Source organism: Bombus terrestris, chromosome 9, assembly GCF_910591885.1.
Source record: "Bombus terrestris chromosome 9, iyBomTerr1.2, whole genome shotgun sequence".
NCBI lineage: Eukaryota > Metazoa > Arthropoda > Insecta > Hymenoptera > Apidae > Bombus > Bombus terrestris.
Genome location: NC_063277.1, coordinates 9,749,087 through 9,774,108, shown reverse-complemented (window position 1 = coordinate 9,774,108; position 25,022 = coordinate 9,749,087). Strand labels below are relative to the sequence as shown.

General features: G+C 35.4%; 1 long non-coding RNA gene across 1 annotated transcript in view; it reads right to left on the bottom strand.

The window, feature by feature from the left end:
* Window positions 1-25,022, bottom strand: part of LOC110119566 — a 119,503-nt gene that overhangs the window by 69,416 nt on the left and 25,065 nt on the right. The window contains exons 2-3 of the long non-coding RNA XR_002308039.2: window positions 5,154-5,308; window positions 4,978-5,083 (exon numbers count right to left, since the gene is read on the bottom strand). This is a non-coding gene — a long non-coding RNA (uncharacterized LOC110119566). The remainder of the gene's footprint in view (window positions 1-4,977; window positions 5,084-5,153; window positions 5,309-25,022) is intronic.

The following is a 25,022-nucleotide window of genomic DNA, read 5'->3' as shown; positions in this document are numbered from 1 at the left end:
CCTGCCATACTATCGCGATCTTCGCGCTTTAACTGAAATCGGTGGTAAGGTGTCAGTAACAAATTTTCGGATATACTTGTAAAGTCTACGATCAAGCTGTGGCTTCTAGGAATTAGTTAGAGTTTTAGTATCGCGCGAAGTTTCTAGGAAAAACGTTGATTAGATAGAACCACGGTACTGAGATCGTGGATGCTTATAACGAATTACAACTCGAAACATCTTATTTGGTATCGGTAAATACTGAACTTGTAACATTACGATTGGAGAGATTTCTGCAAGAAAACTTCGTAAGACGACGCAGTGAATTGGGTAAATTACGTTAGAAGTACTAAGTCTACTTGTTTAATAGTAATTACGTTTAAATTTATGGTTTGAGAAATAAACAGAAGTCTTATAATGATTCCATTATTTGACTAAAAAATGTTAACATTTGTCAGGTCTATAAGCACATTTTCTCTTTAATTATATTTATACTCCAAATATTTTTCGTGTAGTATAGTATAAGTTTAAAAGATTTCATAATAATGATCGTATATAAATTTAGTTTCATTATCGTTTATCTGAATAACTGGTGACTGTGTATTAATTGCAAAACGTATTTCTAAAGAAATTTACTGCAGTTCAAAATATGAATAGGTTGTGCAGTTACAATAAGGGATCGTTATCTCGTGGAAGGAACATTTGTATACGAAAATACAGCAACATTCTCCAAATAGTTGAAGGTTTCTGTTTATCGGTCGAAAGTTGTTTTGTTCACGAGCTTGATATTCAACTTTCTTTGGTTAAATCGCCGTAGTTTGCTCTACTTTCCATACTGCTACGTTACTTTGGTCAATTTGTTAAACTAATCTGACTGACTTAACCGATTCAATGTAATCTTGACCTATTTGACTTCGATTATATTTATGCTAATTCAACGTAAGTAGAACCTAACTTGGGTATAATTCAGGATATCTTCAACCAAGTAATTTGCATATTACTCCAAATATCCATAGAAAAAAAGACGATAAATCTGAAAATAGAAAATATTCCAATGTAATATTGAATAGTAGACAGTAAGTTAAGTATGTACAAATTTTAAAAGATTGGTGATAAAAATATTCGTAATGAGATCAAGAAAGGCAGTGTCAATAGAGCATCAAAAGATATCATTCGGTAGATTATAATTGTCCTAACTTTGTTCGAATTTATTCATCATGATATTATTATCACGTATTTAACCATTTAAACGCGAATACGAATATGAGTAGCTATTAATTTTTTCGTCTGTTGGTATCTGTTTTATGAAAAAGAAATTTTATCGTACGACAAACTTTTACAATCGAGGATGTCATATTACCTCAACCTAACATCGTGATTGCGTTTTGTCTACTCTAATGTCAAAAATCAAAGTTATCGCTAAAAACTCTACCTTAATGCTATCATCCATCAACTATTAAAAAAATCGATTCCTCTTCTGAAACTTTTCGAAACTCTGCTACAGAAGACGCTCGCCCACGATTTCCAATTTTATCGATGTCCCTTACGGAGAGCCACATAAAACTCGTAGAAACGTAAAGATGGTTAAGCCGCGGAAAATCTTAAAAAGCAGTTACACCGTGTCCCAGTTCCTGAGATCGGCCTGTCCTCACACCGACGCAGCAACGAATACGAACGATCGGGTCGCCTGTTTACTAAAGGAGATCCTTTCGTTAAAAGAGAGGCCTCCTCGACCTTACGTTGCGAACTTTCTACTCACTCGAGAGTGTATTCGCAGTTACATGTAACGATCAGTCGCCTTCGTCTTCTTGGCCACCGTTACGAGAGTCCTCGACGAAGAAGTTGCGCAACGAAGGCGATCATCTTAAAGAGTGATAAAGATGAAAACTTGTTGGTTAATGATGCGATCCCTTTGAACCATGGGACGAAGACTCGACCGAGTAGAAACTAGATGAGTATGTTCCCGAGGGCTGAATGGGCTAATAGTGGCAGATGTCTTTCGAATAACGACCACTATTTAGCGATTCGATATCCGTCGAGGTAATTACCGCTGCTGCTAGTTGAAAGACCGATTGAAAATGCAACGTAGCGCTCGTTGAAAACAACTTCGCTTTCGAGACGATTTTACGTATCGTTGACTGATGCGACACGATACCGTATTACGAAGTTCGAGTAATTTCAGTTCCAAGTAGAAATATGTCAAGAGTGATTGTTAGGGAAAACGTTGAAGCATAGAAACAATACTGACATTCTCGTGTTTAAAATGAATACACTTGCAGAAGCTGAATAATTACAGATATTATTATATCAGAAATGAGGAGCGAGAGATATCATTGAGTGAAATAAGAAAATCGAAAACGCTTGTTTCGGTAGGTCAGACTTAATTGCGTTTCTGTAAAACATTCTTTATGACTTGCGTGTTTCTTTCTAATTACATAAAAAATATTTATAGCACAATTCCTTTCGAAAGAATCACCTTACTTTTTTCAGATCAGGTTTAAGATTCACAGAAAATCTTATTGTTTTATCAGCGTTATTGTTTTAACAGCGTATCGAGATACTTTTGAAGAATAAATGTAAGCAGAATCCGCGGTACAGATAGACGTTTCTTCCGGCATCGTCGGATTTACAGGATTCACCGTGAACAGAATCTCGAATAGAATTCTTCATGGTGGACTGACAAAATTCGTTTGTCAATAAAGCCTCGAGGAATATTCGTTTTATTAAACACACGTAGCTGGTCTTGGTACGGTTCTGTGCACACTAAATATCAAAAGAAATTTCGCCGTGCGATCATTCCCAAAGACCGAGTGCACCGTAAAACCGGGAGTCCATAGAAACGAACGTAAAACGGTTCGCTGTGCGTGGAAACGCTTATCGTTTGAAATTCCCTACTCTTTTGGTCTTACCATTGTTCCAACGGCCCATTGCTCGACCGTTTCGTTATATGCACCTTAGAAAGGACGACGATTCAAGCAGAAAGAAATGTGCTCGTGATCGTGGAACGACTCGTTCGTCAGTAAGCCGCTTTATCGCATTCCTTGATTGCCCGTTTGTGTTTTTCAAATGATCCAGCTTGTCCGCAAACTCGTGCCAATTGCTTCGTTACGACCATTATTTTGTATATTATATTACAAAATATAGTGGGAAAATCAGTTTCAACAGTAAACCTAAACGATAGATTACAGTTGTTAAAATATCTCTAATATCTTCTGGGACTAATGTATTTAAAAGAGGGTGGTATCTATATATAAAGTGTATCGATTCGTAATAACAATATGTAAACTGTATAAATATGTATATATATTATAATAGTAAAATATATGAAATGCACAGATCAATGGTACATTAATAGTCAGAAGCAGCACTTGCCATTATACGACTCGTATATTCTCACTTATTAAATTTTCTTACGAAAATATCACAATTATTTTGTGTAATCATTTACATCTAATCGTTCATCTGAGCTAAATTGATTATGCCCTTAAGATTTATTTATGAAGATGGAACGAAAATTAATCGATTTATATCCTCGAGTAAGAGAAAATAATGGCCAAGAAAAATATTAGCCAAATCCTTCAGATTCACATTCTTATCGTAATAACGTTAAAAAGCATAAATGAATTACAGTGTACTGATTTAAAAAAAAATCTTTTTTCAAATAAAACGTTCAATTAATGCAATATTGGCTCTGAGTAAATTAAGAAGATACTTCCAGCAATTGCCTATTTCCATCAAACGTCATGATCAAAGTCAAATTTAACATTCGCAGCGGTACATCTCGGAGAATTTAAGCTCAAAGTATAACCACTTCGCTATAGGTATCCGCAGAAATAGTAAACATTAGACGAAGTCTTATTTGAGAGGCACTGTAGGCTTCGTATAACGAAGCAAATGGTGACGCATGCATACAAATGACCCGGATATACATGGCACTGAAAGATCCCTGCCGCGGTTCCGAATGCGCAGTGCCTATTTGAAAGACTCCCAGGGGTCGTGTAAACTCGGCCGCGACGCTCGTGAAAGCACAAATGACCGGTAGGGTACAGGTTGACGAGAATCGATCGACATACGCAGGATTTGCGATTCGACTCGGCAACCCGTGGTTACTGTATCGCCAAATCGATATTAAAAGAGCCGTCGTTGCGATGTTGCGATACGATTATTTTACGTCCCGAGGTGACATCGTCTATAGTTGCTTTGGCACGTGCGCAATCACACGCATTATACACTCTCGTTTATAAGTATTTGGACGCCTCCAAATTATTGCCAATATATCAAATATATATACTTTCAGTGAAATTCTTCGATCTAATTTTCGCCACTCTCATTCTAACTCAGACAACCATGTGGTACAGATAATAGAAAACAACAGTTAGTAGTAATCAGTATAAATAACAGCAACTGAAAGGAATGAACAATTAGTTCTAATGGAAGACATCCGAGTTGAGTATATTTTATATCATTATCATGAATATAAGAATCTGTGCTTTTTAATTCTATCATGGGTAGTCTGTATCGTTCATCAAGTTCTATAGGGCATAGATATCCCAAAATTTATGAACGACAATGTACTTGTACAGTTATCTATAGATACAGCTCCATTCATAAATGTCCACATTTGTCTCAGATTTTATGTACATATATTCTGTTTCTAAATCGTTCAACGCTTTCCCAATGAGATTTAACGTAAGAGATTGCCAAAGACAAACAAGTAATTCTTAAATTATCGTGTTTAAAAATGAAAACATTCTTAGATCGTTATCCTGCATGAAAGCAAAATTCTGATCGATTAATCGTTGAAATTGATAACCTGAACCAACTATCACACTTTCTACAAAGTCAAAATATATCGTGATACTTATGAATGAAACTATACACATGCAGTTATATATATACATTTAAACGCATCTAGCGGTTGGTGAAGGTACAAACATAACCGTGTTGGTATACAAGGGTTTTCTTCGCTCATTGAGAATTGGTTTATAGACTACTTACGTCGCAATCGCTCCCAGGGAAAACGTTCCTCGAGCCCCGTAGAAGCCCGACGTAATAAATATAACCATAAAACCCGAACCGTAAAATCCAGCGAAGGTGGTATACTCTGGAATCGTATATATGTATGTACTTGGTGGGAACAGGATGAAGAATAAAAAGAGAAGGACAGAGTTTACCTATTGGCACGTACGATGAAAAGATACAGCAAGAATGGTGCGGACAGCCTAACCCAAACGTCTCTACACGTGTAGCGGATAGCTTTTAAAACACCGTCGACTATTTCGGTTGTGTATCGCGATTCACCGATCCTCACGAAGGAGCCGTACGCCTTCTGGAAAAGAATAGACAGTTACAACAATGTATTAGTGTATTAGGTCGCAGCGTGATATATTTTATTCCGAAATAAAACTTTAAATATATACACAGGTCAATAATTTGGTATCTATATATACATATATTGAATTACCTGCTGATTTTACTATTAATTCGAAATTCGTCCTACCAATATCACTGATAATATCTTTTACTTTCATATAGATTTTATTAACGGGTTTTTTTAAGATTGCAGAATTTCAAGATGATCGTCTTCTAATGTTGTAAGTTTCATGGAACACGCGATTTCAAACGTTCGGTAGTGTCTACTTAATTCTATGCATATGAAATATTATATCGGACACGAGTGACAAAGGTCGCCTGAATATTGTCAAAGAACTAATGTAACATTTCTACTTGAATAATTAAATTTATTCGTTTGATTCATTAAACTTCTCATCGCCAGAATATTCTTCGTTTATGTACATTTCACAGAGCTAATCTTTGGTAATGTACTATTTCATATTTTAATCTTATTGAGATAAAGTGTGTGCTTTCATTTCCTTGCGAATATTCTTACAGATACATAGCATCATTTCCACTAGAATGTAAGACGATATAAATGCATATTTTGTACTTAAATAGCGAACATGATGCTTGTAAAAGTATTAAGATTATGATTGAATATAATTTCTTTTTAACTGATATTCTTTTTAACTGAAATTTCTTCCAGCTTAATAATACTGAATATCTATGACAAGTAGTGCCATTATTCGCCATGGTAGTAAGATTTATTGAATGACAAACTTGTAGGACACAACAGTGCAGAGAATAAGGAAGTAGAATATATTCGATAAGTTTAGAACCCTGAAGTCTCTTGTAAGTCCACAAGTTCAATAACATCTAAGGATTTTAGTTTAATACAGAGAGAAAGAGAGAGAGAGAGAGAGAATGAGTTCCAAAACCACGAAGTTCTAACAAGTTTGGGCATTTAACTGACTTCAATTTTGGAATTAATTTTAGGCTGTAGCTAAATTTATCGCTTTTATCGTAAAGAGAAATAAATCGTGAATCTCAATTAGATAAATAGATTTTTCATTTTTATTCTAACTTGTGTATATCAATTCGTAAATGTATTAATAAATCTAAAGACACGGTCGGTTAAATATAGTTCAAGTTACATACATTATACAGTATGTATCCATTGTAACCAATAAAACAAAAAGCGGATAATTGCGTGTGCTTAATACTTGAAACATGGGTCATGTGGATTTACGTTTTTGCTTGCCGAACGCAGAATTACAATTTTCCCCGGTAATTTCATGCGCGCCATTTCTTTTCTATCCTCAGTTTTATTCCCACAAGTTCATATTACGAACACTAAAAAATTATGTACGAAAATTGTCAATAAAATCATAACAATCCCCTGCATCATGCCTTACAAAAAGGTCATAGGTATGATTCCGAAGAATGTCCATCCTCGAATTCTTTCTGTCTCTATCCCATACCCGATCGTCGATGATGTTCCCGATAGTCAAGCATCAGGAATTGCGAAGACCACTCGCTTGTTTGCGAGAATCTTGAAAATTCGCGCGAGAGATAGTTAGAATAGTTTGAAACAGTCTCGGCGCCATTCCCGATGATGTTAAACTATGGTGGCACGCTTCGATACTTGCGGATCGAACGGTTATCAGCGTGTGGAGATCGGTCTGAAGGATCCACGTATAGGCCAAGTGTGGAAAAGGAGACGCAAAGAGCTTTACACGGCATTCCTGTGGAACAGTTTCGCTGATACGGCAGTAATTTCGTAATTCGTACGCCCGGTGGTGGAGAGACTGGGCGCGTGTTCCCGTGGAAAATCAAGGGAAACCACCGGGGGATCACCTGTGTGTCCCAGTTTCTATTCTCTTGGTGTTGTAAGCTCTTTCCCTCTCTCTCCCTCCCTCTCTCCTTCTCTCTCTCTCTTTTGAGAAAGGTTCGCCATGGAGAGTTCGCCTGAAAGCAAAGGCACCACGAAGACTCGCCCCTTCGAGCTGGATAAGTGGGTATTAGGAGAGTCAAGGGGTGAACAATAACGCGGATCGGTTAACTTAATAATGGACATTAGAGCGTTATACTGACTGGGAAGAGGAGTAGCTACGGTTCAGTCTGAAACTTACTTCTCGTGATGTGGGTGATTTGCTTCCAAGATTTTCTCCAAGCACTTTGAGAAGTCGACTTTGCCGCGGCAATGAAGACGCTCTCTCTGTCTCACACCCTTCCCTTGCGCTCTCTTTGTCGCACCTAGCCTGCAGCCCTATTCTCTCTTTCTCTCTCTTTCTCTATTTCCCTTTCTTCTCCTTTCCACTATTCCCCGGTGTACTATGAAACGATCCGGAGTCTCTTTGAGTTTAGCGGTGCCTGATGAAAAGGATTCGAAATGTGCGCCGTGATTTATTTCCGTGTTTCGTTCGTCACGAATTTTAAGAATTCCGAGCCGATTAATTGGCAAATAAAATCGTTTTATTTACAGATTGTAAATATGTTATAATTAGATTGATGCTGGAATTATCGAACTGCCGGCTTTTAACTTTTTCTTCTTGCAAATACAGAAACTCTATATGTTGAGTTTCAATCAGATAAAAACATGGGATTGCTTTCTAAAATCCTAGTGATCTTGATACTAATCAACTAGTATCTTAGATATACTTAGAAATTAAAATTTGATAATTTTGGTGTTAAGGACGGGTTGAAGTTTTAAAAGTGTTGGTTATATAGAGACGTCAAAATATAAATAAATCAGAAAACTCAGAAGATTCGCAAGCGCTATAAGAATTGTCATGAATAAATGTATGTAAGGAATATTCAAGTAGCTTTTATTTGGGGAAAGCATTTGCTCTCCATGAGAACATATATCGGTATTTGCGTTTATATTATAGGAATATCGTTTGTGCGGAACTAAAAAGAATAACATAGATTTTTGAATAATTTATGAGAATTATATTTAACGTTTGATACGAGATGTCTCGCTGCGTTTCATTGGCGAACTCTTGTTGTTGATGACCGCAACTCTCCAAAGAGATAGTCAGCAGCATACAATGCATGTCAAAATATAAAAACGAACGAATGAGTGACGTGAAAATGGACACCCTCTGTAAAGTTCTAGAAACCGATGAACGTGTGAACATGCATATTGTTGCGTGTATTTGACAGTTACAATGTGGACATCAAAAGCAATGTGTAGCGGACCAAAAATTAAGCTTTAAATTTAACTTTACCGGAGGTACATTGATTATGAATATTGATTAAGTAGAGAAACTAGTTAATAATTTCCGTAACTTAGTGCATGGTTATATAATAATATTCCATATTATATATGTATATACAATAGTTACGTAACAATATTATAAAATAAAAAATGTGACCAAGGAAGAAGATCGAATTAGGACGTTGCGATATAAAGATCCTCGATATATTAAATTTTACGCAAACGGTATACAATTTTTCATCATCAATAAATCCGAATAATCTCGTTTCCGAGAAACTTGGGTGTTAAATTGAAATTAGGAATATCCACTTGATTCGCGTAGTATTGTTTGATACGTTATACCAGTGTTAAGTATCGTTTGGCTTGGATATCCACTTGGCGGATCGAATAGGTGAAGTGAGTTAATCAGGGTTGCTTAAGCTTTGTTACACTATCTGTGTTCCATTATCACGGAATAACGTGCTGTATCAGTAGGAGATAGCGTATCTGTACTGGCTCGTGTCAGATTACATCGCTTTGTTCGATAGAAAGAAAATAATTGAACGCGCGTAGAATCCGCGCCGATACCAGCGCGATAAAAGTAAAGTAATTAACAGGGCCGCGATGGTATGATAGCGAAATGATTATGTTCGTTCTCGGTATAACAGAGGGTAGGTGACACAAGACGCCAAAACGCAATTAACTTGATACAACTTTAATTAATGTAATGCGTGCAGAGGGTGGAATCGGGGTGTCTTAATGAGGTAAGTACACCTTAAATTCGCGCGACACGCAACTGCGAACCGTTCGTTGTACATTTTGTCGCGTGACAGACAGACGTCGTACGATAAACCGGAAGCGTAGCTTCAGACACTAGACTGCTTTGCATGCCTCCGATAACGCTTTTTGTCCATTAACGTGATTAAACGTCCAGCTGGATTACCGCACGATCTTTTCCAAATATAGTTTGTGCATGCGCGCGTGTAATCACACGGTCTCGTTCGGCATTCTTTACTGTAAACGTCGCACAAAGGATACATCGTGCAGTGTCATTATAACGTTAAGCAGTATGTGCTATTTTTCTAGAAATTTCACGTTTCGGTTACGGTAGAGAGCTAGTCGAGCTCCGTACTAAGAGCATTTTAATTGTGTTAATGGCAATGGAGTGTAATTTTAAAATTAGACGCGCGCATTCTTTGGAACTGTTTAGTTGGGTATTTTCTAAATTCGTAGAAACAAAAGAGAGCTCAGATGAAATTGGAAATATTCTTCATTTCTGCTACATACACAAACGTTCATATGATAGAAAAATGCAGAAAAATGTAAGAATAAAGTACAGAGCGAACGATTGAAAATTTTATAATACGATGTTAGAAAAAAGAGGAACGAATCGAGTATAAGTGGCACTAATAATTCGACAATGTAAGCAATAAATGCGGATATGTGATATGCGCATAACTAACTGGTAGTGCGAAATTTCTGTCTCCCTCCGGATTTAACTCGACTAAGTAAGTAGACACCAGAGGATAGCTAGTTCAAGTGGATCTCGATTCACTTGTTAGATAAGAAAAACAAGTGGAATCTACCCGAAAATCTCTATAAGAACTATATAAGATATTTACTGCAGATATAGTTTCATATTAACATTTGCAGTAGAATTTGTTTTAAACTTTACAGTCTCCATACAGTGCTAATGAAATTAATGAATAATACGTTAACGTCTCGTTACCATATTGATGAAATTTCAGAGTATTTTCTATAACACAATACATCCATAAAATGTTTCAATCTAATTAGAAGTGAATCACTATATATATGTATATAGCGGACATTATAGACATTCACAATTTATATCTCGCTTAATGTCTTAAGCAAGAATGCGATGCAGCCGATAGCTAAGTCCCCTCTAGATAGTCTGCCACAGTTAACCGCGGCATTATCAATATTTACAGGAGCAAATGCCTTTAACTTGGCCCCGGTACCTGTTCGACGTGTACGTTTGTATCGCAAGAACGTAACCTCCTCAAAGCATGCTATCTCGACCTATAAGCGAAATCTGTATTGTGCTGGTTAATATAACCTCATCATTAATATAATAGACAAAGATGACAGGTTGGTCAAATTTGGTTATTGAAATTGTCGTCGAAATCCTTGTCTTCGTGGATTAGATTGTATTGTTCCGGTTGCAATCGCAGTCACACGATCTCTTTGAATACAGAGGGTGCGACCTATAAACATTATCAGCGATCGTGAATCAACGGGTTGCAACTGTTCCAGCCATTTTCTATAAGCGTAACCGAAGAGAGAGAATAATTCTCTTCGCAAATGGAAATGACCGATTATTAAAATTAAAATGAAATATTTGTTTTGATTGTAATATGTGATATAAATGTACGTTTATAAATTTATTCCATAAATACGTGAAAATAAATAGTTCAGTATTAGAATGAACATTTTAAGCACCAAACTACTCAAAATGATCGGTGGTTCCACACCTTTTGTTTTTGAAATTATTTTACTAAAAACCTATCGAAATTTTTGACAAAATTAACGTTGAATTTTATTAAAACAGAAACGTATCAAATATAGTGTTCAGTTATATAGTTAAATGTGCTATGTAAATTATCATAAAGAATGAAAATCGAATTTGATTAATTAATATTTTTCAATCATTTAATCCCGTTTACCCCGATGACAATCACCAACTAAACGAAATAGTTCCCAACGACGGAGATCGCATAATTGTTTGCGGGCATCTTGAGGGAAGTGGACAATGCGAAGTTAAAGGGGTTGGAAATCAAGTTTATCGGCTCGATAAGCTGTATGCACGAGTCGTTTGAACGGGTCTTAGCACGACAGGCCAGAAATTTCATTTCCTGGATAGATCTCTGGAGACAAATCGATTGTTCCGGGATCCCGGGCCGGGGTCAGGACAGAAGAGATTCACTTTGACGCGTCGAGTAACGCAACGCTGATCCTTTATCCTTCTTCTTATAGCCTCAGCCTCTTTCTTTATGATCTTCCGTCCCTTACGTGTTGTTACTCCCTGAAAAGATCCTACAAAAAGGTTGGTCCGCTGTGGTAACGTCACTTCTCGTGTAGCTGCAATTTTATCGAAACGAAATTTCGCGTAAGTTGTCCAACAGTTTCATCCAGAGAGCTGAGCTGTCTGCCACCTCTCTGGAGTCTCCCAAGAGTATCCTTTTCACCGGATGCCATGCCATCTCTTCCCACGGCTAGATGTTTGTGGTTTGTTAGAAGGACGTAACAAATAAGGTAATCTTCCACACATATAGCCGGCTTGTTGAAGACGGGTGCCGAGCTGACTCTAAAACAGCACAGTCGTAGGAAACCCTTTCTCTTTGCCTCTTTTTCTTCCTTCTTTCTAGCTTGGTACTTTCGTTCCCTGGGCCGTCGCTGGTCTAGAAGGCGAACGACCGAGAAAACGTCGACGAACAGACTCGGAACTGTTGGAGAAGGAAGCGACTCTTCAGGCGATGTTTACGTCTGTGTACGTACACCAGCACAATCGAACAGGTCGTGTGGATGTCATGGAGGAAGAAGGAAGCTTCATAAGCGTACACAAGATTGGTACAGGAAACGAAGAGAGAATCGTCAGATTCGAGCATGCACGAGAGCCGACGGCTCTACGTGGCTGGAAAACTGGGAGCATAGACCCTATATTCTCTGCATTTCTTCATTACGGGATCATACGCGGGGTAGTGTGAACGTGAGCGTGGCTACGGACGACCGGTTTACGTGTGTATCGTTAGACGGACTCGAAGAATTTTCAACCGGAGTAACGCGCAAGTCCGTGGTTCGTCGGTCAAAGCTTAACGCTGTTTCCCCTTGTTTCTTGTTCCTAGAATACACGCGACTTCTTCTGCTGGGTTTTTCCATCCGTTATGCGCGCGATATGAGCACACGCCTGAAAATAAACGTGGCAGAATCGCGTTGCACAATTTCTGCCGCCGTTTACGATCCGTGATTCGAGTCGAGTTCGTGACGAGCACCTTCTGAACAATGACTTTGATAGAACTTTGACGGTACGACGTGAACGTACATTATCTTGTTAATCGTTTGTGACAAGAATCGAACGACGCTGATGTGTATGAGGATTTTGTTTAGATTACTGTGATTGTGAAATATTCTTTCATGTTAGTGTATTTTATCCGATTGATTGTCAATTGGATTCTACTTTTCTAAAAATGATTCTTCTTATTTAATACTTTCTTACTAATGAGTTTGCATTTATCTTTTATAGTGTTTGTACTTTATTTTATAGTTTAGAATGTATCGTTAATTGCTATTATTAATTGCTATTTTTAATATGCGTATTTTTAATTGCTATTATAAAACAATTCAGACTATTCTAGCTTCTTCCGAATGAACTTCCAGGTGAGCTGGAATAATGAGAAAAATATAACACACTTATTCTAGTAAAGATAATACAATTGGAAACGAGACGATTAGATCTCACAAGAGGCTTCATTTTCGAAAATTCTGTAAACTTTTTAAATGATAAGGAATTGGCACATCAATTATATTCGTGTAGTTAGCTTTTCTTGCGCTTTTAAATATTATTATTCAAATACCTATACTGCTTTGTCAGAAAATCGAAGTTATCAAAGAACCGCATTAATCAAAAATCGAAGTTTCGGAAGAATCAGTGAATTTTTATAATTTCTTAAAGGTAGTTTACTTTTAGTCTGGCACACTCCAACTTTTATCGCTTTGAGATTTTATACAAATTTTAACGAAGTTCAATTTCCTTGCATTGACTTTACTTCTATACCTCCTATAATAATTACAGTAAAAGATACGAATTAGGGAAGCTTCGGCAAATATTTGAACGCTAACAGTTGACACATTTAATGCATATCTTTTAATCTTTCAACTACCATTTAAGTACATATCTCAGACAGAAGATGAACATAAATTTGTAAAATATAATTTACAAAATAAGAATTTTCTCAGAATTCTGTTAAAGAATTAGGGAACAATCAGGCCATACATAAAATATTCTCACGAGATTTATTTAAAAAATACAAACTTGTAAACATATTTCTCCGTAAAAATATGATCAAAATCACGATTTTCACAGTATCCAGCTAATTTACACGTGTTGGAGCAACACAGAGTCACCCTTCCACTCAAAATTCCGGACGAAACCACAAACTCCGTCAGCCCTTTCGACGACAAAAGCGAATCCCTGTTTCGACATTTGCAAACGAGAACCCGTGGACTCGCAGTTGCAACAGTTAGCAGTGTCAGAGGGTCGCGCGAACGACGATCGTGGCTCGTTAGAAATCCGCAGTTGGTCCATCGCTACGTGCAAATTTGCTCGATAAAGTGCGAACCTACTTTATAGCGGGCAAGTTCCGGGGCTTTGCTTCGTCCTCCCTCGGCCTAACGTGTCTCTACGTGCGTCGAGTATTAAACGTGGACCCGGTTATCATCTTTCAGTGAGGAAGGACGCGCGAGTATCACGGATTTACGCGCGGACTTTGCAGTTTCTCGCGGCTGTTCGGTCAAATATTGCGCTCCTCGAGGGAGCAGCCGTTTGCCAGAAACCTGGAACGCGCGTTAGACAGAAACGATCAAGAGGCAAAGAGATGTGAAAGCTAAATGGCAGCGAGGAAGTTAATGATAGGTTGTTGTTGCTTTATTACCTAAAGTCGCATCAATTGCCAGGGATATTAGCGGCTACATTTTAGTTAAACCAAGGTACATGTTTATTCTTCTTTTTGTTACAGTCTCTAGTACCTTGAGATTGCTAACAAGGCCTTGTTTTTAAAATACATAACCATTGTGCCATTCGTCAACAAGAATCTTCGGGTAAAGAGGGTAAACACAAAGGTAAACGAACAAGGCCAAACAGTAGCCTAAGATGCAGAGATCTCTGTTACGAGGACTGACAATAAGATGTTAGTATTCTAGTGTGTCAGTACGTACACGCAGAATAAGTAACAATGTGTTCGTGAATGGTCGAACACGAAGGACCTACAATTTCAAGTAGATTCCGAAACATCAGAACAGCGATGAAATAAGCACGATACAATTACGAATAAATCGAATTGCAAAAGCAATTTATAAAAATGGACACATCCATATTAATATTACTGTATTTATTTATTATATGTTGTTATATTTAATCATTATATCGCATTATTATATAAATATAAGTATACATATATGTGTAGACACCTTTTATGAATATTATTATGAATATAATTACGTTATGAATATATTTCATTATGTGCAATTTTATGGTAATATTATAGAAACGAGAGAGGAATAAAGAGAACACACCTCGTCGATTTCATTGACATCGCAAAAAACATTCTGTCGGATACACAGAATTTTTGTTTCATTAGCAATACGACTATGACAATCTCATAATTGCATTTTTAGTATTATGGCTGCGATTTTCACAAAAAATACTTATAATAACATAATATAACATTGCATATAAATTAAAATTGTATATCTTATTTATTATTTAAATAAAGTTTGATATAACCCAAACTCCAAAAGATGCCTTCTCCCATCAAACTCCAAAAGATGTATATCTCGCTAACTAAAGTTGAGCGACGACTATATATATAATTGACATCACTCGGGATATTGTTCTTGATAGCATGTATCAAGATCACTCAAAATGGTATGCACTTGTGTGTAAGGTATCGCTTTTTCTCCATAATTAACCAACCGGATCGAAGGAAGATATACGAGCAGGTTGGAAAATGGCTCGTGTCTTGATCGATTCTTTCGTGTGCCCGGGTTGAACCGAATTTCGTGGCTGGGTGAACTTGCTCTGTCTATTTAAGATGATTGAATGAACAGGGTAAAAGAGGAAGGAATTTGAATTTGAAAAAGATTGTTGTTGTTGGTTTATGTGCATTGTTTACCGAGGAGGTTTGAGGGGAACTAAGTAAGTCTTTTATATTATATTTGGATTAATTACAATCAATTCTTACGCATAGAATTATCAGCAATTTAGATTATGTGAAACTTTATGTGAAATTTGCATAACACGGTTAGAGAGGAATTTTTACTTTTATTTTTGATGAAGGATTATAATTGGAAAAGATTAAACAGAAATAGGATCTTGTTCTTATATCATATGCTGAAAGTATGAGTGTTTTTAGATAATTTGATAGGTTCTTTTTCTTTTAATGTTTTAATGATAGGTGTTTGTAAACTTTTAGTTTGAAAATTAAATTATCGAGTAAAGCAACTACTGACAAATTCCTGAATCATTTTTACTTGTTTTCATATGAAAGAAAATATGATCAAACTTTTTATAGTAACTTGTAAGAAGTTTCTAAACAGATTAGATATGATTTGTATTATTATTTCATTAATATAATAATTTAAAATGTTCGAAAATGAATGCGATTCCTTTTACGATTTGAAACAAATGCTGCCACTGAGTGAGTAACAATTCGATAAATCGATCTGATTGAATGGTAATCCAACGACATACCTGTAGATGTAGCGTGGAAAAGAGGAAATCGTGGATTGATGAAAATTTTTATTGAAATTTCAAGTAATGCTGTATCCATCTCTTCGATCGCAGCCATCGCAAACCTTAATCCCGTTCGTCCTGGAAAATTGTATTTCTATCTACTATACGTTCTGACTGAACTTTCACATCCCCGATTTTATGCAAAGACATGAAATGTATATTAATCACGTAAGTGTTTCTAGTTTGCGATCTCTTAATTTTAAATGACACTCAACACCTACTTTTAAGCAATCATATCCCAAATTTTTAAAACATATAGAATATTTTATATGCACTAAGGAATATCTTTATTAAACCCGTTGCAACGCTAAATAAAACTAACAGCTACTGCGTATTTTATTAATACACTAGTGTATAAGCACAGTAAATTATTCCTAAATATATAACTATTAATCATTCATTGATATGATAACTATTGCTTGTCAGATTTCAAGTTAAAGTAAAACATTATAGTCGATTCTTTATTCGCGTATTTTTTTGTGTGAGCAAGTGAAATTCTGGTTACAGAAGGATAATTTTGAGAATAAGGTTAAGAGATTGGCACAATAAGTAATAATAAAGCAGTAGAAAATTCTAGAATAAACTTAAAAAGTAAATCTGCGAAAAGTAAAAATGCGAAAAATGTGTGTCTCTAAAGGTCAGTAATTATCGAGATTTCTTCCAACTGAACACAACAGAAAATCAAAATTTTTTTTATTTTATTAAAAACGTAATTTCTAAAGCTTTATATTTAAATAACATTTCATATAGAATATTCTATCCGTCATTGTCTCGTTTCTGTACAAAATATGTGATTTACGAATCACGATAAAATATAGAAGATAATAAAATATTAGAGAAATGCACAGAATGGATAGGTAAATTGGTAGACGTTAGATTTTCCTTTCCTAACTAAGTGACGTTAGTGCGTTACGTGTTGAACATTCGAAATGTGCTTTTTTTTTCTTCACTTAATTAAAACCAACGGTACAATCGTACTGTACTAACCAACAGAAACTTCTGTAACAACTGTTGTACATTTTTACATTTAATTGTACAAATACCGGAGGGAAGTAATAAATCGGATATAACAGTTATCCAATATTTTCAACTGAAAGCTACACTCTCAACATTTTTCATTCGAAATAACTCCGTTGCTGTTTGATAACTACATAATTTTGCCAATTTCCCAACAAATTAACAAGATTTCAAATCGAATTCTCAAAATTCTTTCACACGATTCGAAATTCTATTTTTTTTTTTTTTTTGTTTTTATTATCTTGTAAATGACGTTACTATGTTGTACAAGTTTCCAGTAGAATTAATGTCAGAACGTTATGTATGTCAAGAAGATTATTATTTTCGTTTCTTTTGTCATTATAATACTTATAATATTTATATATACATAATATTTAACATACGTATATATATGTATTATACGTAATTATACGTGTACATGATATATGTGTAAGATGACAGCAAACACCATAAAATACACAAGCAAGGTATAAAGTGATATTAGCACTATAATGTACTATTAAAATTTCAATTCTTTAATTACGTCTAGAAAAATGTGAAATAATGAAAAATGTTAATACATATAAATAATAAAATGTTAATTACAACATTCGAAACGTATTTTTAACTAAAACTAATATAATCTAGGATTCTATCAAGTGTTTCGTAAGTTATAATCAAAGTCATACATAACAAAAGAGAATGTAATAAGCTTATTTCACAAATCATAGAAATCATTTCTCAATAAACGTTAATGGTGGAACGAGAACCGATTGAAGACCGTGAGCGAGTTGTAGCTTCGACGGAACGATCATAAATCTCCTTAGAAAGGTAGAAAAAAACGTAGGAGAAGTAGTTCCACGAAAAGTCGAAATAAACGAGGAAATGCGAGAACTAGAAGAAGCAGTAGATCGACGCACGAAAACCAGGCAGATGCATCAATAGATATCGAAAAATAGCTTTCGAAGAGTCAGGTATCTAGCAAACTGCAACCAGATCGAAGCTATCTCGAGGATCAATCGTAGTTCCTAGTTCTCGTCGAAACTCTTTTCATAGGACCATTTCGTTCGGCACCAATTCTAACCGCCTTCAATCAAATAGTACTAAGATATCGTAGCGGGTATAAAACGATTTTTCCAAGTAACAATCACGCGAAATTTTATAAAACCGTTCAGTTTGTCGAGTGTCAAACGTATAACTTCTCTCATGCCAATTGTGTACCTCTGTCTCCATTGCCGAATAGACAGGAAATGATCAAAATTATTATACAAATGGACATTAAATGATTTCTTCTACAGAAAAAAGAATATGTACTGTAAAATTTTGCCGATCGAAATTAAGTTTTCGAGAAAGTGAGGTATGAACATTTTCTGCTTACGTGACATAAAAGTTTTCTAATTTTAAATATTCCAATATTTTCGTGAGTCACTGTAGATTCTTTTATATAATCGAAAGAAGTTTAGTGATATAACAAATGAAATCTTTTAATAAATAATCTTTTATAAAGCGAATTTTATAAATTACATATTATCCGATCAATTTATTTGACATAAAATCGTAATATTATAAAAGAGAAATCTATACAATGTCACTTGCTAATTCTCGCAATAATTTCTAATACTTGGCAGATCAATCCTTTCGGATATCGTGTTTATTCTATTCGATAATTTATTGTTTACTATATACGTGGATTCGATGTCGACTCAAGTTGTCTGTATTACATTTATACGTATAATCATTAACTACATTAATTACATTTTGGCACGGTTTCGCGATATTCCGAAGAAAATATGCACGTTATATATTTCAATTAAATTGAGTTGCTCGTATCACGATGAATTGAACACAAAGTGGCGAACCAACGATAATTTATCGTCGGTAGTGTGTCAATAATTTTGTCAGGCGAAAGTTCGGAAATTCTCTTCATAATTTTCAGCGAAAATGCAACGGGTTAAGCGAAATAGATAAAATGCTCCTGTCGAGTCTTTTACGTCGCAAGTTTTAATTAATTACGGGCCTATCAGTTTGTTTCCACCAGTTCATTCTAATAATTTCGTATGAAGGGTTGCAATAACATTAGCTGGCGGAATACTGATACGATGTGCGACCGAAAGCATAATACTCTACAAACGAGTGAAAACTAATTTCTTCTTAATTTTCTTTACGGACTGTCCTGCATATATAGCATATACATTTATATAGTCAGGATCCTTCACTGATAAAATGAAGTATCGCGGATAATAATTTTCTTCCGTGCTTCCATGAATCAAGTTATTCATAAAAATCCAATGGATGTGTAAATAGTACTATATATGCAAAGAAAAATACATTTTTCTCTTCCATTCTTTGCTTCAATATACAGTAATAAAGGGAAAAGATGCAAGTTATTGCATAAAATTTTTAAATTGTATCGAACCGCAAGAAGACTATATTTCTGCAACATTATTATCATAATTTATTTTCCATTACTATTTGCATTACGTTCCTGTATTATTTATCTTCTCTTACTAGCCCGGGTAGCTCTTCGAAAGCTTCCATTAGACTAAATTTACTTACGCTGCGCTTTTTATTTGCCTGCCGTTGCATTTCTTTCACGCACAAAATGAAACGTTTTAAGCGTCGTTCCGGTTGAAATAGACTTTATTCAAAATTAGTTAAAACTACCATCCCTTAGCTGCTGCTGTGAGGAGAGAAAAAGTAGCAGAAAATTATTTACCCAGCGGTCGCTTGATTCTACGCCGACACCCTTCATAACCCCAACCCCCTATCCCCTTTGTTGGAAGTAATTAAATTTAACAAGATTCAAAATCACCGCCTTCGTCCATGTAAATTTTCCGGCAGCCGTGCTATTGATTATTCAACGATGGTAGGAATTGCTGGTTTTGTTTCGGCTTTACAATGGAATTCGTGGTGTTTCATGGACAGTTCCCGTTTCTTTGATGTTGCGCAAACTTTGCATACGATGTTCAAGAATACGGTATTACTGGCATTTGCGAAATATTTGAATTGTATCCTGAGCGTAATTACAATTTACAAGGATTCAGATATTAGTGTCGAATATTGCATAGTTCAACGAGATGCATTATCGGTACTTCTCTATGACGAGTATAGAGGATGTAGCGCGAAATTTCGATATTATGTTCAAGGTATTTGTTATATAACAATACGTATTTTTGAATTACATCCGACTATAGTTACAATTTACAAGGACTCCGATATTAAAACGAGATATGCAACATAAATTACTGAGGCACCGTAGTGTCGACACTTGTATATAGGAGACACTTAAAATAGATGTACTTGAAAATAATATTTATTTGAAGGAGCTTTTAAATGTAATCACGAAAAAGTATTTTCATAAATTAAGAAAAAATATAGACTGTTTCTTAGGCCTAAATAAGAAAGAGTAATCTACTGTATAAATGGAGACGTGAAGAAGTAGGGTACGTAAATAGACATATTTCCAGACAAAAATGTGAAACTAGTTATATGTATATTTTCGCCGATATAATAAATACTTTGTATATTTTTGCGATACAAACATTTAGTCAATGGCATATATATTTCATATATTTTTGCACATTTGGATTTCTTATAAATGCATAAATATCTGAAGTTTACTCATAATAGATCGATCTTCGAAGGGGACCACGGAATAAAAACATATTGTCGAGTGGAATCGTAGCTCCAGGCGAAATTAATCGATGTATCCAAGGGAAGCAGCCCGTTATTTTCTCAACGACAACGACGAAAAGAAAACGTCCATCGGCCGGATTATCCCTGAAAATAATTAGCGCGGTCGATCACTGTGTCCACTTACCGGGTGAGAAACAAGTAAACCTATAAAAATACCATTATCCCAGCGGCACAAGTGCGACGGTTCGCACACAGCCAGGCGGCAGGAAGGGCGGTAGACGAGAATAGGAGGTGAAGGGTGAAAGAGGACAAGTGGAGAAGCCGAGGGTAAGGTAGACGGAGACTGCAAAAGCAAGGAGTAGGTTCCGTTAATGAATTTCGAACCTGGAAGCTTCTCCGTTCCTTATATCCCGGAGACTCTCATTACGTGAGAAGCTTTAAGAATACCTAGTACTCGTAATTCACGGGAATTCTGTGAGACAGCAACGTTGCTAAAACTGAAACATACTCGCGATGCCATTGGAACGCTCGTTCCACGCTCAAACATTTCCTACTGTACACAATGATAATCCATTAATCATCTGTCTGGAATAACATGAAATTTTGGCTTTCGCCGAAACCGGTTTCTACGAGTCGATCATTCGAAATGGTCTTCAAATACAGTGATAACGCGAAAATGCAAAAGCTAAGATATGAATAATAATAGAGGGATGTTGCAGTAATAAACTACTTAACGCGAATCTATTCCTAAAAACGTAGAGAAAAATGACGAAAAATCTGTTTCCGTTTGTAATTTATTTTACTTATTGATGAAATATTATACTCAGTATCTAGTATTTAGTACACGCATTATTTGAAATCACTTCAATTTGAGTAACGTAAGTCCAAGCGGCGATCCAATGGAAACTGACGTGTATCTAAAATCGACTTGGTACGCTTTGTTAATTGAGAAAACAAACTAACTCATGATTTGAATTTCCAATTTCATGTATACAATATCGTTGTTTCTTTACTTATAACGCCCCTATATTATAATGCCTCGATTTATTTCTAACGAAAATAAATTATATATTATTTGAGATTGAGTTATCTTTAGTAACCATCGGTTTCATAATTATAAGATTGTCCAGTTGAGGAATGACCCGGCAAGTAGGTTTTATTAGAATCTAATAAAAATGCGTTTGTAGGAAGTAAATATTTAAATTGCCAGTTATCTGTATCCGAGGAATATGGTTTCTACCTCCTTTCCCTCCTTTATTCAGTGGATGGTAAAATTCTAAGATTTTGTTTATTGTGTCTCGAGAAAATAGCTCCCCGGAGCGAATGACAAAGTGCAGGTTTGTTTTCCTGTTATGCACTTCTGTGAGACACATAGATTGAAGCTTTTTAGGTTGTAAATTTTTTGCCAGTCACTTTCCAATTCCATTTACGTTATCATTTTCTGACATTTTTACGCTCTCCAGAGTGAACTTCGTCTCCTTTCTTTTTAGAGTAGCCGCCAGACAGACTTGGATTTTCTGATGACTATGCGTTATGCGAGTATAAAACCTTCAATTCAAGAACATTACCAATCATTTGTATCTTCACCGACAAGATTTGCGCACGTAATGATAATGATATCATCGTAACAATAAGTTGAAATTATTTTGCATACGTTGAAGAATGATATATTAACAATCTATCGTTTTTAAATCACGCGAGAAATTATTTAAAGAATAAAATTAAATCTTCAGTAACAGTTTAAGATAATATCTGGGATTTAAAATAAAATAACCTGAAAATTTCTGAATAACATTTCAATTGTATGAACACAAATTTTTGAATTTAAAATCGAATTCAATTTGATAGAGTATTTCCAACTTGTTTCGATTCAGATAGACAAATCGTTTGAATTTGAATAGCTCGTTTAATTCGAATTTTAAACCCTGAAGCATTCTATCAAACAATTAATAAGCTACAATGGAATATGGAAAAGCAAAACGTACATCAACCGTGATATCCAAGCAGAGACCAAAGTGAAATCATTGGGCAGCTTTAAATCTTCAGCGTACGGATCTGAGAAGCAGTGAAACAGATATTTCCATCCATTGAAATAAGAGAGTACTTTCAGTGAATTAATTGTTCACACATACAAACGCGCAAAGACGTGTTTCTTTGTTCAGACAAAGGGCAAAGGAAATCCAAATTAGAAACGCGACGAGCTATCGCCAGAAGGGAACGAGCAAGTAATTACTACGGTATTTCATTGTATTCAGCTCATCGTTCAGTAGGATCGCTCGATTACACGTGGTTCGTTATCGCGTCTCTCCGTTACATCGAGGCAAAACTTCGTCAGTGCAACTGCCAGTGTTACAACGCGTTACACAATTAATACAACGATTACACCTGTCCCTTCGTCATTTGCACGTATCTTGCGAACGTGTCACTGATATTTGTTTTATAATCGACTTCGCGTCCGTATCACTAATAATAATTAAAATTAACTATATATTATAATCCCGTTCATAAGTAAATATCGCAGGAGGAAAACATGATAAGTATATTTTTGTTAATTTCCTGATTTTACTATTGGCTCGCGATTAAACAATAGAAATTTTCTATGTAATTAAAAATAACCTGTTAAGAAGCAGAATTTCGAGAACTATAAACAAACGGTCGTTTTCTTGATTAAATTGATTTCAATTAATTTAAGATTGCTTGTTAATCCCGCGTGGAATCAACGTGTATCCCAATATTTATGAATGAAAATCCACGCTCACATGTGTACATTACATAAAATATCATTGGAGAAAATTATCAAATCGCTCATACAATATTATAATATCCTGCTATTTAATATCATATCCTTACACATCGTGATTAAATACGTTAATTATTCGAGGGATTTACTTTTTTAGTATATTCACGTATCTTCGTGTTTATGTAGTTTTTTAATTAAACGCACTGCAATTTCGAATATTTATATTTCCGTGTAAATTTCACGAACATATTTCACAGTCGAAAAAGGATGAACTTTTCGTCGTCATAGATAATTTAATTCATAATGAAAATATAAGGAACGAGTACTGGAATTCTAACATCACTACTTTAATGAGACATTGTTTCATTCGAGTGAAATCAAACAACAGACAACGGAATGATTACATTGCCATGAAGACGCATTCCATTAAGAATTATTAAATTGCTTTGTGATAATCAATGTAATTTCAATATTAGCATTGAAGGGTTAATTAAAAAGCTACAGACGAGGATCATATTACATGAGAGTGGCGAAGATAGGCTGGGCGGAATATGAAAAATTAAGGAGACAGAAAATAATTGAATAAGCGATAATTTGCACGCAATATCGCGTGATTCTTGTCAGTATATTATCATTTAATCTGTGGTAACTTGTTTGCGTTAATAATATTTCAATAACGGAGTCCCCGCCTCAAGTGTTGTTTCATTCGTTTCGTGAGAAAACATCAACATGCGAGTGTTGCGTGTCTTTAATTAAATTTAAGATAAATTATCGTCAAACGTCGCTCTTTTACTTTTCCTATGGTCTATCAGTGGGAAATTGTTTGTTTGACTAACTTGCTAAAATGACTTGAAATTAAGTAAAAAATAATATATAAACTATCGTATGTATATATAGTGGCAAGAGAAAAAACTAGAAAAAAGACTCAGCTTGAACGTTATGCGTCGTTCTATATGACGCGAGGATTCTTTCGGAAAGATATGTTTGCTCCTTAAATACTGCAAGCGCTTTATTTACTCTTTGATGGGGTGGAAATGTTTGAACTCCTTGTAATTTGCTCACGGATATTGCACGCGAAATCTTATACGTGTATGTGTCTTTGCCAGATATGGAAGCGTACCGTGCCACTGTGCATTGCTATGAAGGAAAATAGCGACACTACTTTTCATTTGCTATGTATTATTTTCTAACATTCTACGAAAATTATTGAGCTACTACGAGTGATTGGAAATACATCTTCGTGAAAAGATGCTAAGCGTGTCTGCAGTGGAATATGCATATGGAACTGCAATCCAGTTAAATGATAGATAGTGTATTACAGTGGAATATCCTCTTAAAGATTGGACGACGAGCTACATTCAGAAAAATTCCGTTATTCAATTGTTCTCTTTGGGATATACAAGAACAGGAATTTATTAATCCAACAGTTTATGTCGAATTTTTATTTTCAGTTCTTTAATCATTTTCAAGCTTCAATGGACAAGTTATAATTTTGCATCCATAGAACTATTGATTTTTAAATCGTAAGAGAAATATTTTTAATAAACAATGTCAGAAGATGTTTCATCCTTACTCCGCGTCGCGTTATATGAAAAATGATAGCC